Source organism: Mastacembelus armatus, chromosome 17 (genome assembly GCF_900324485.2).
Source record: "Mastacembelus armatus chromosome 17, fMasArm1.2, whole genome shotgun sequence".
Lineage (NCBI taxonomy): Eukaryota > Metazoa > Chordata > Actinopteri > Synbranchiformes > Mastacembelidae > Mastacembelus > Mastacembelus armatus.
In genome coordinates this window covers 1603371-1613050 of record NC_046649.1, presented here as the reverse complement: position 1 = coordinate 1613050, position 9680 = coordinate 1603371, and the positions used below count along the sequence as shown (strand labels likewise).

Here is a 9680-nt window from a genome sequence, read left to right as displayed (position 1 = left end):
AAGATGGAGAGGACAAGTGCAGATTTGAGGACCAAGTGGTGGAAGTTGAAAAAGGAAGAGTGTTGTGTGGCTTTCAGGGAGGAGCTGAAACAGGCTCTGGGAGGTCAGGAGGTTCTTCCAGATGACTGGACAGCTACAGCTAAAGTGATCAGGGAAACAGGTAGGAGGGTACTTGGTGTGTCATCTGGAAAGAGGAAAGCAGATAAGGAGAATAAGGAAGTTCTGGAGTGTGTTAAGAGGAAAAGGTTAGCTGAGACGAAGTGGGACACTGAGGACAGAAGAGAACAGACAGGGAGATGCAGCGTAAGGTGAAGGTAGAGGTGGCAAAGGCCAAACAAAGGGCGTATGATAGGTTGGACACTAAGGAGGAAGAGGTGGATTTGTACAGGTTGGTGAGGCAGTGAGGCAGAGAGACAGAGCTGGGAAGGATGTGCAGCAGGTTAGGGTAATCAAAGACAGGGATGGAAATGTGTTGACAGGTGCCACAAGTGTGATGGAAAGATGGAAGGAATACTTTGAAGAGTTGATGAATGAGGAAAATGTTAGAGGGCACAGAGTAGAAGAGGTGACTGTTGTGAAGCAGAAAGTAGCAAAGATCAGTAAGGATGAAGTGAGGAAGGCGTTGAAGAGGATAAAGAGTGGAAAGGCAGTTGGTCCTGATGACATACCTGTGGAAGTATGGACGTGTTTAGGAGAGGTGGCAGTAGAGTTTTTACTGGGCTACTTAACAAGAGAGAAAGGATGCCTGAGGAATGGAGGAGAAGTGTACTGGTGCCCATCTTTAAGAACAAGGGAGACGTGCAGAGTTGTGGAAACTACAGAGGAATAAAGCTGATGAGTCACACAATGAAGTTATGGGAAAGAGTAGTGGAGGCTAGGCTGAGGTCAGAAGTGAGCATTTGTGAGCAGCAGTATAGTTTCATGCCAAGAAAGAGTACCACAGATGCAATATTTGCTTTGAGAATGCTGATGGAGAAGTACAGAGAAGGCCAGAAGGAGATGCTTGTGTCTGTGTAGATTTGGAAATAGCGTATGACAGGGTGCCAAGAGAGGAGCTGTGGTTTTGTATGAGGAAGTCTGGAGTAGCAGAGAAGTATGTTTGAGTGGTGCAAGACATGTATGAGAGCTGTAAGACAGTGGTGAAGTGTGTTGTAGGGGTGACAGAGGAGTTCAAGGTGGAGGTGGGACTGCACCAAGGATCGGCTTTGAGTCCCTTCTTGTTTGCTGTGGTGATGGATAGGCTGACAGATGAGGTTAGACAGGAATCTCCGTGGACCATGATGACATTGTCATCTGTATTGAGAGCAGGGAGCAGTTGGAGGAAAATCTAGAGAGGTGGAGGTTTGCTCTGGAAAGGAGAGGAATGAAGGTTAGCCGCAGTAAAACAGAGTACGTGTGTAAATGAGAGGGACACAAGTAGAACAGTGAGGTTACAGGGAGTAGAGGTGAAGAAGGTGGAAGATTTTAAGTACCTAGGGTCAACAGTCCAGAGCGACGGAGAGTGTGGAAAAGAAGTGAAGAGACGTATGCAAGCAGGTTGGAATGGGTGGAGGAAAGTGTCAGGCATGATGTGTGACAAAAGAGTGTCATTAAGAATGAAAGGAAAGGTGTACAAGACAGTGGTGAGACCAGCAATGTTGTATGGTTTAGAGACAGTGGCACTGAGAAAAAGACAGGAGGCAAAGCTGGAGGTAGCAGAGCTGAAGATGTTGAGGTTCTCTTTGGGAGTGACGAGCATGGATAGGATCAGGAATGAGTACATCAGAGGGACAGCTCATGTTAGATGTTTTGGAGAAAAAGCCAGGGAAGCCAGATTGAGATGGTTTGGACATGTTCAGAGGAGGGACAGTGAATACACTGCTAAAAGGATGCTGAGGTTAGAGCTGCCAGGAAGGAGGCTTAGAGGAAGACCAAAGAGGAGGTTCTTGGATGTGGTGAAGGAGGACATGAGGATAGTTGGTGTGGGTGAGGAGGATACAGAGATAGGGTTAAGTGGAGGCAGATGATTCGCTGTGGCGACCCCTGAAGGGAGCAGCCGAAAGGAAAAGAAGAAGAAGAAGAAGTTGTACGCTTGTATGATGAAAGACAACGCAGCCATAATCACAATATTTCCCTGTCAAACTTTGCCAGCGGAGCCATTAGGAAACAATATGGATTTGTGATGATATAATAACTGAGATATCAAATGAATCTTAATTTGATTTGTAATACTGAAATATATTAGTTAATACACTTAATCATAGTGTAATCGTGTATTTCTGTGGGAAAGAACATGGCAGTCAATTTCTCAGATTAATTACCGCTATTAGCCTATATAGGATTTCTGTGTGAAAGCTAATGTGGTTATGTGACCTGGCCTTGTCTCCCCTCCATCCATTATCTATACCCGCTTATTCCTTAACCAGGGTCACGGGGATCTGCTGGAGCCTATCCCAGTTCTCTTTTGGGTGGAGGGCAGGGGTACACCCTGGACAGGTCCATCAGAGGGCAACATATAGACACATATAGAAGAAAGTGACTACTATTGTCAAGTATGGTGACCCATACTTGAAATTCCCCTCTGCATTTAACCCACCCGAAGTGCACGCACACAGCAGTGAACACACACACACCGTGAACACACACCCGGAGCAGTGGGCAGCCATTGCTGTGGCGCCTGGGGAGCACTTGGGGGTTCGGTGCCTTTCTCAAGGATCTCACCTCAGTTGCGGTATTGAAAGTGGAGAGAGAGCCCTATTCACTCCCCCCACCGACAATTCCTGCCGGTCCTGAGACTCTAACCCGCAACTTCCGCGTTACAAGTCCAACTCTATCCTTTAAGCCATGACTGCCCCCAAGGGGGGTGCACCGTTCCTGGAGGTACTGCAATACCAGGTCGTTGCACGGAGTGGACAGAGCAAGCCCCTATTCCATTTCCCTGTTCCAAAAATCAATTTAATATATGGTCCCCGGGTAGGGGACGTATAAGATATTAAACTGATAAGGACAGATACTACACTTGATCTTAGCCAAAAGGCCGAGAAGCGAGTCACCAATTAACCTAACATGCATGTTTTTGGACTGTGGAAGAAAACCGGAGTACCCGGAGTAAACCCACGCAAGCACAGGGAGAACATGCAAACTCCACACAGAAAGGCCGGGTTGCGAACCTACGACCTTCTTGCTAACCACTCAGCCACCGTGCTGCCCGGGCAAAAATCTAAAGCAGGAATTCTAAGGAAAACCTGGACAGACACAGTTCACGGTTCATGGACCTTTTTAATACCAGAAAGGGGACTCTTGATCAATGCTTGTTGAACTTTTTACAATAAATAAAGGTAAGTAATTATTTGGTCTTATTTAACATAACTTAAAGGTACTGTATAGTTCACCCAAACAAATCGTTTTGGGGGGCGTTGATTTCCTTAGTATGTCTTTTTAGTATGTACATGGCCCAAAAGTCCTTGGGCAGAATTTTCATTTTTGGGTGAACTATCCGTTTAAAAGTATTTAATTTTTTCAACACGTAATTTATTTATTATTTTCATATCAGTAATCTGTTATGTATGATAGATAATCTACTATTTAATTTAAATCATATATTCTCGTAACAATGCTTAAAATAGATTGATAGTGAGTTTTTCTGGCATTAACAGAATTTCATGTTTTCTTTTAAAGTCAGCACAGCCAACTGAGGTCTGAACTCTTGTTCTTTGAGGACTGACTATCATGCTTGGAGTTGACTTTTCTTTCTTCAATAAGTACATCCTTAATAAGTACACTGTGAAGTGAATCGTGTTTGTGTAAAAAAATATCCATATTTAAAACTTTATAAAGTGAAATATGATACATAGCTTCTGGCAAACTGGCTTCTGTATTCAACTTACGAAGAAACTGTTACAACTCTCACAGTTCAAAACACTTAAGGTACATCCTACATCACTTGCGCTTTTTTTTTTTTTTGTAATTTGAATATGGTGCACCGGAAGCTGGATATTTTAATTTAAATTTATCTCTAGTATCAGGCTACGTACCACGGGCCTTTAAGACTGCAGTAATCAAACCCTTACTCAAAAAGCCTAGTCTTGATCCAGGAGTCTTGGCTAATTATAGACCAATATCCAACCTGCCATTTATTTCTAAAATCCTAGAAAAAGCTGTTGCTAAGCAGCTATCAGACCACTTACACAGGAATGAATTATTTTAAGATTTTCAATCAGGATTTAGAGCACATCATAGTACAGAAACAGCACTGTTAAAAGTTACCAATGATCTTTTCTTAGCCTCAGATAATGAACTTGTTTCTATACTTGTCCTCCTAGACCTTAGTGCTGCATTTTCTTTTCAAACCGAGGACTCTCTGCTCAGCTGCAAGGCGATTATTAGGCATGGCAACATTATCCTCTCTGAAAGGTAATCTTAAGCAGTAATGTCCATTGTCAAGTTCAACTGAGCTATTCATTATTTCCATGAATTTGACATCTTCTCTAGACATTTCTGGCCTTTCATCTGTCGATTTTTCATTAAAGTCATAGTTGTACTGCTTCACTAGCAGTTCCTGTATGTGAGCAATGGATATTCGGTTAGCTGTAATGGTAGGACAACTACTCCCAACTTTGGTGTCTCCTCTCAATGGTCCATTTATAACCCAGTCTAGTAGAGTTCTGACACCATAAGGTCCTTCACCGTCGCTGTTAATTACTATTAAGGTGGTACTATTAAGTGCTGCTATCTCCAATCCTGGCACAATGTGACTTTCAACCAACTTCTCTTGGTTCATTGTTCTAATAAGGATTTTAGCCTTTCTTCCCTTGATCTTCAACTCCTTCATGAGTCGGTCAGAGCAGAACATAGCTGTGCTGCCAGGGTCTAAAAATGCATGGTTAGCACTTTGCTGCCATTATTAGCCTTGATATGTACAGGCACAATTGCCAAGACAAAATCCTGTTCTCCAGCCCCTATATGGCCACATGTCTTTGGAACAATTGCACTACTGTTGTCTGATGTTTCCTGCTGTGTGTCCTCTGTTTTATTTTTCTTTGAATGAATATGAAGGATGGTAGGTTGTTTCAGGTTACATAATTTGCAGGACAGACGCCTATGACAGTCCTTGCTCATGTGTCCAACTGATAAACATCCAAAGCAAACACCTTTATTTCTTAAGAAATCAATTTTCTCTCGATGCAACATCTTCTCCATTTTGGGACACGACTCCAATTTGTGACCCTCTTCACACAGTAGACAGTACAACTTTATTGGTGTTTGAGGTAAGTAGCTTTGGTTTTGCATTTGAGTCCCAGAATTAACAGTTGCCACAGATGTGGCAAAACTGCTTTCTTTTCCTTTTAAACGAGTCTGTGAGATCGTTTCCACTTTTAGGCTTCGATAATGAGATAACTGTATCCTGAATGTTTCCAAAAACTGGGCTTGAAGCAATAGACACTTGTCTTTCAACAAATTCAACGTCACTGAAACCTGATTGGCGATGATGTCTTTCCTGTAGATCATAAGCAGTGTTTCTCCATTTCTCCCTCAGTTTATAAGGCAACTTTAAAATTATGGCACGCATATTGAATGACATATTCATCTCTGACATGTAGCTGATGTCCTCCATTGCATTACAGCAAACACGCAGAAACAAAGCAAAATCTTGTAGAGCTTTAACGTCCTCCAATTTTATTGATGGCCATCCAAGAACTTTCTCCATATACGCAGCAGCTATTTTTTGCTTGTTTCCAAAGTGCTCTTTTAAAAGTGTCTTTGCTCTCTGATATCCTTTATCTGGTGGCATGTGTTGACAACTCTTAACCAGCTCCTTTGGTTGTCCTTTTTTTGTACTGCTCCAAAAAGTATAAGCAGTCTAAGCTGCTAGCAGTCTTTCCTTCCACTCCGTGCTCAAAGGCTCTGATAAATCCATTATACTCACGAGGGTCTCCATTAAATGTTGGTATATCCCTTAGAGGTAACTATGATGCTGAATGTTGCTGCAATAATAGAGATGTTATATCATTTTGTCGTTGCATAATAGTAAGAACATTGATTTGGTCCATACTAGCTTGCAATGAGTTATCACATTGAGTGTTCCTGAGTTCCTGTAGGACATTCATATTGGGTTCCTGTGAGATGTGACACGTTTCCTGAGGAATGCTTAGTTTTGAATTCAGATCACAAACTTGTAAAAAGGTTTGTTTGGGCCTTGCACCCATTGTTGTGGTAACTTTATGGCCTCCTTTAGATGAAAAGGATGAAAAGTGATGACCTGAATCCTTGAGCCAGGCCTCTGTTGGCATTGTATAATTGGTGCCACCTGCTGGTGGATATTTGAACTGGTGGCTCGAACTTGGTGGTACAAACTCCACAGCAGAGGGTCTGAGAGAGGATTTGCGTTTTGCCCTTTCCAGATATGAATTCATTCCGTTTGAAGCAGCCCTGGAGCTACGAACATCAGAACCGTTGTACTTAAGCACAGATACTTTTGCCGTTTGAGCAGCAATTTGACCTTGCAATTCGAGCATTTCCTTCTTTTTTCTAATTTGTTCTTCCTGAACTTCCAATTGATGTTTTTCCTTTAGAGTGGCTACTTTAGCAACGAGAGCAGCCCTTTCAGCTTCGATCTTTAAACATGCTAAAGAAGCTGAAGACCTTGAAGATTTGTGGCTAGAATGACCAGCTGATGAGCATGTTTTACCACCAATATTTGAAACACTGTCACCTGGACCAATATCATTTACCACTGATATATTTTCAGCAGTAATTTTATTGACCAGCGTTGGATTTAGCACACTGTGACCATCCTCATCCTCATGATCAAAGCCATTATCACCACCACTGTTTTGCTCTTTATTGTCAAGCAACCACCCCTCCATTCTTTGTATTACTTTTTCATTGATTTGCATCCTTGTTTCAAATCATTCGTTTTGTCATTTCATCCTCAGGTAATAATGGTTTCAATGATTCATGCAACTTCTATGTTTCCACACACAGCTTTACAAACATTTCATAATTTGTCTGCACATCGTGCACATTTACGTTTGAAAGCAATAATTGTTCAACTTCCTTTGTTAGTTTATGGAGTTTCTTTATCCTGGAATTCCTTTCCCTTTGTTGCGATATTATTTTTGCTTCCAATGCTTTAAACGTAGGTTTGATTGGTCTTTTAAAACTTTCATTTTCAATTTCACTTTGATTGACAGCTACTTCCGCATTACTCATTTTTCTGTGAGTTAGCGGAATTACTGGAGACTTTATTCAAAATTGTTGCAGGATTTACCTTTTATCCTTTCTGTGAGAAGGCCAATCTTTTCCACTCAACAACTTTAAACAATCCTACCATTAGTCTTCAGGCTCTCCGTTGTTCAGGCTGTCATTCATTTCCATCCCATTGATTGTGCTCAGCTGTCTTCGCCTCCTTCACCTCCAGCACTGTCCCTCTTTGTCGCAAAAAAAAAAAAAAAAAAAAAAGGGTTTTCAAAAACAAAAACCAAGGTTTTCAACTTAATTGTAGTGGCAATCTAACAACAAAAAATGCCACTTGTCAGGTTTCGGGAAACTATTATAAATTTTAGGACCAATGATGCGCCTACTCTGGTACTCAAGGTTCAAACAAGACTTTATTTAACAGAACTGGCGAAAACAAGAAACAAAACACTAAACACAAAACGCAAAGTGGGGACGGGTCAAGGCAGGGAAACACATGGATATGAAACATGAACACGGGACAAAGACATGGACACCAGGGAATAAGGCATGAGGGTCTGGGTCACACACACTAGAGGAGACGCACCAGACACACAGGGAAACATGAGCAAGAATACAGGGAATCAGGGCATGGGGTAGTCTGGGTCACACACATCCAGGGAGACGCACCAGACTACACAGGGAGCAGGAACATGGACACAAGGTTAACAGGGCATGAAGGTCTGGGTCACACACACTAGAGGAGACGCACCAGACACACAGGGAAACATGAGCAAGAATACAGGGAATCAGGGCATGAGGTAATCTGGGTCACACACATCCAGGGAGATGCACCAGACTACACAGGGAAACATGAGCAAGAATACAGGGAATCAGGGCATAAAACATGAAACAAGACAAAGACACATGAACAGAGGACATGGGAAAAGACCAGAAAACTAAATTAAAAAAAGTAGGCAGAATACTTAACTTAAAACTGGGGAAACAAAAGGTAGTCCATGATCAAAAATCCAAAAGAAAACACAAGTGTATCAACAGGCTCGAACAATGTCTAGCAGAACTCAAAACCATGCATTAACAGACAACCTGGCAAAGGACAGTGGCTAAACCAAGGTATAAAAGGTGAGGGACAAAACAAGGCACAGGTGAAATCAATAACTAATTAGGTCAACGTAAAGTAAACAAAGTAAAACAAAAACCAGTTCCTGTCAGGATCCTACAAAATAAAAGAAACAGGAAGACAAAAAAAACACGGATCCTGACATTACCCCCCCCTTAAAAGGCCGGCTCCTGACGACCTTCAAATACCGTCCAATCACACCAACTGGGTGGGCAGTGGGGGTCCTGGGAGGAGGGCTCCAGAGGGCGGGCGGGCAGGGCAAAACAAACCCCGAGGCTGAAGCTCTGGCGGGCGGCCTCTCCGGCAGGCGTGGGTCCGGAACCGCTCTGGCGGGCGGCCTCTCCGGCGGGCATGGGTCCGGGGCCGCTCTGGCGGGCGGCCTCTCTGGCGGGCGTGGATCCGGGGTCGCTCTGGCGGGCGGCCTCTCCGGCGAGCGCGGGTCCGGGATTGTCCAGACGGACGGCCCGGAGACTGTGGAGACTGTGGAGACTCAGGTAGCTGCTCCTGTGGCTCAGGGAAATCCGATAGCTGTGGCGGCGGCGGCGGCTCAGGGAACTGTGGTAGCTGCCGCGACTCAGGACACTCAGGACACTCAGGTAGATGAACACTGAAGAAGCTGAGGCGGATCCGGACACTGAAGCGGGTCTGGAAACTCTGGAAACTGAGGAGGATCCAGCCATTCTGACAGCCCTGGTGGTTCGGACCAGTCCCGTGGCTCTGGCCATTCTGGTGGCCCTGATGGTTCAGGCCAATCCGGTGGTTCTGGTAGCTGGGACGGCTGTGGCCGCTGCTGCAGAAGCTCTGGCAGGTGAGACGGCTGTGGCCGTTGCAGCGGAAGCACTGGCAGGTGAAACGGCTGTGGCCACTGCTGCGGAAGCTCTGATGGTTCTGATGACTGCTGTGGGAATTCTGACTGCTCTGGTAGGAGTGGTGGCCGTGAATACTCTGGTAGCTGAGGTGGCTGTGGCTCCAATTCCAGTGGCGGTGGATCAGGATCTTCCGTAGGCTCGGTCGACTGCCGTGGTGACTGGAGAGACTCAGACAGGCCTGGGAATTCTGGGAGCTCTGGAAGTGGTGGTTCTGGCCATTCTGTGGGCTGAATGAGGCGGCGCTGGATGAGGCGGCGCTGGATGAGGCAGCGCTGGATGAGACGGAACTGGATGAGACGGAACTGGGTGCTGTGGAACTGGGTGCTGTGGAACTGGGTGCTGTTTTTGAGTCAAGTTTCTTCGAGGTAGGCCCCCAGACCTGATTGCCAGACGGGTTCCATGGAAAGGGTTTCGATGGGGGCTCCAGACCTGGTCGTACTCGTCGAAGGACTCCCAGTCCTCCTCCTCGTCGAGGGTCTCCCATTCCGAACCGCTGGAGGCAGGTTCGGACACGA

The 9680-nt window shown here is 44.7% G+C and overlaps 1 non-coding gene across 1 annotated transcript; it reads right to left on the bottom strand.

Annotated features, from left to right (window-relative positions):
* Positions 1-2837: 2837 nt before the first annotated feature.
* On the bottom strand, positions 2838-3028 carry LOC113135028 (U2 spliceosomal RNA). Its single transcript, XR_003296112.1, has one exon. It is a non-coding gene; the product is annotated as a U2 spliceosomal RNA (small nuclear RNA).
* Between the last annotated feature and the right edge of the window lie 6652 nt (positions 3029-9680).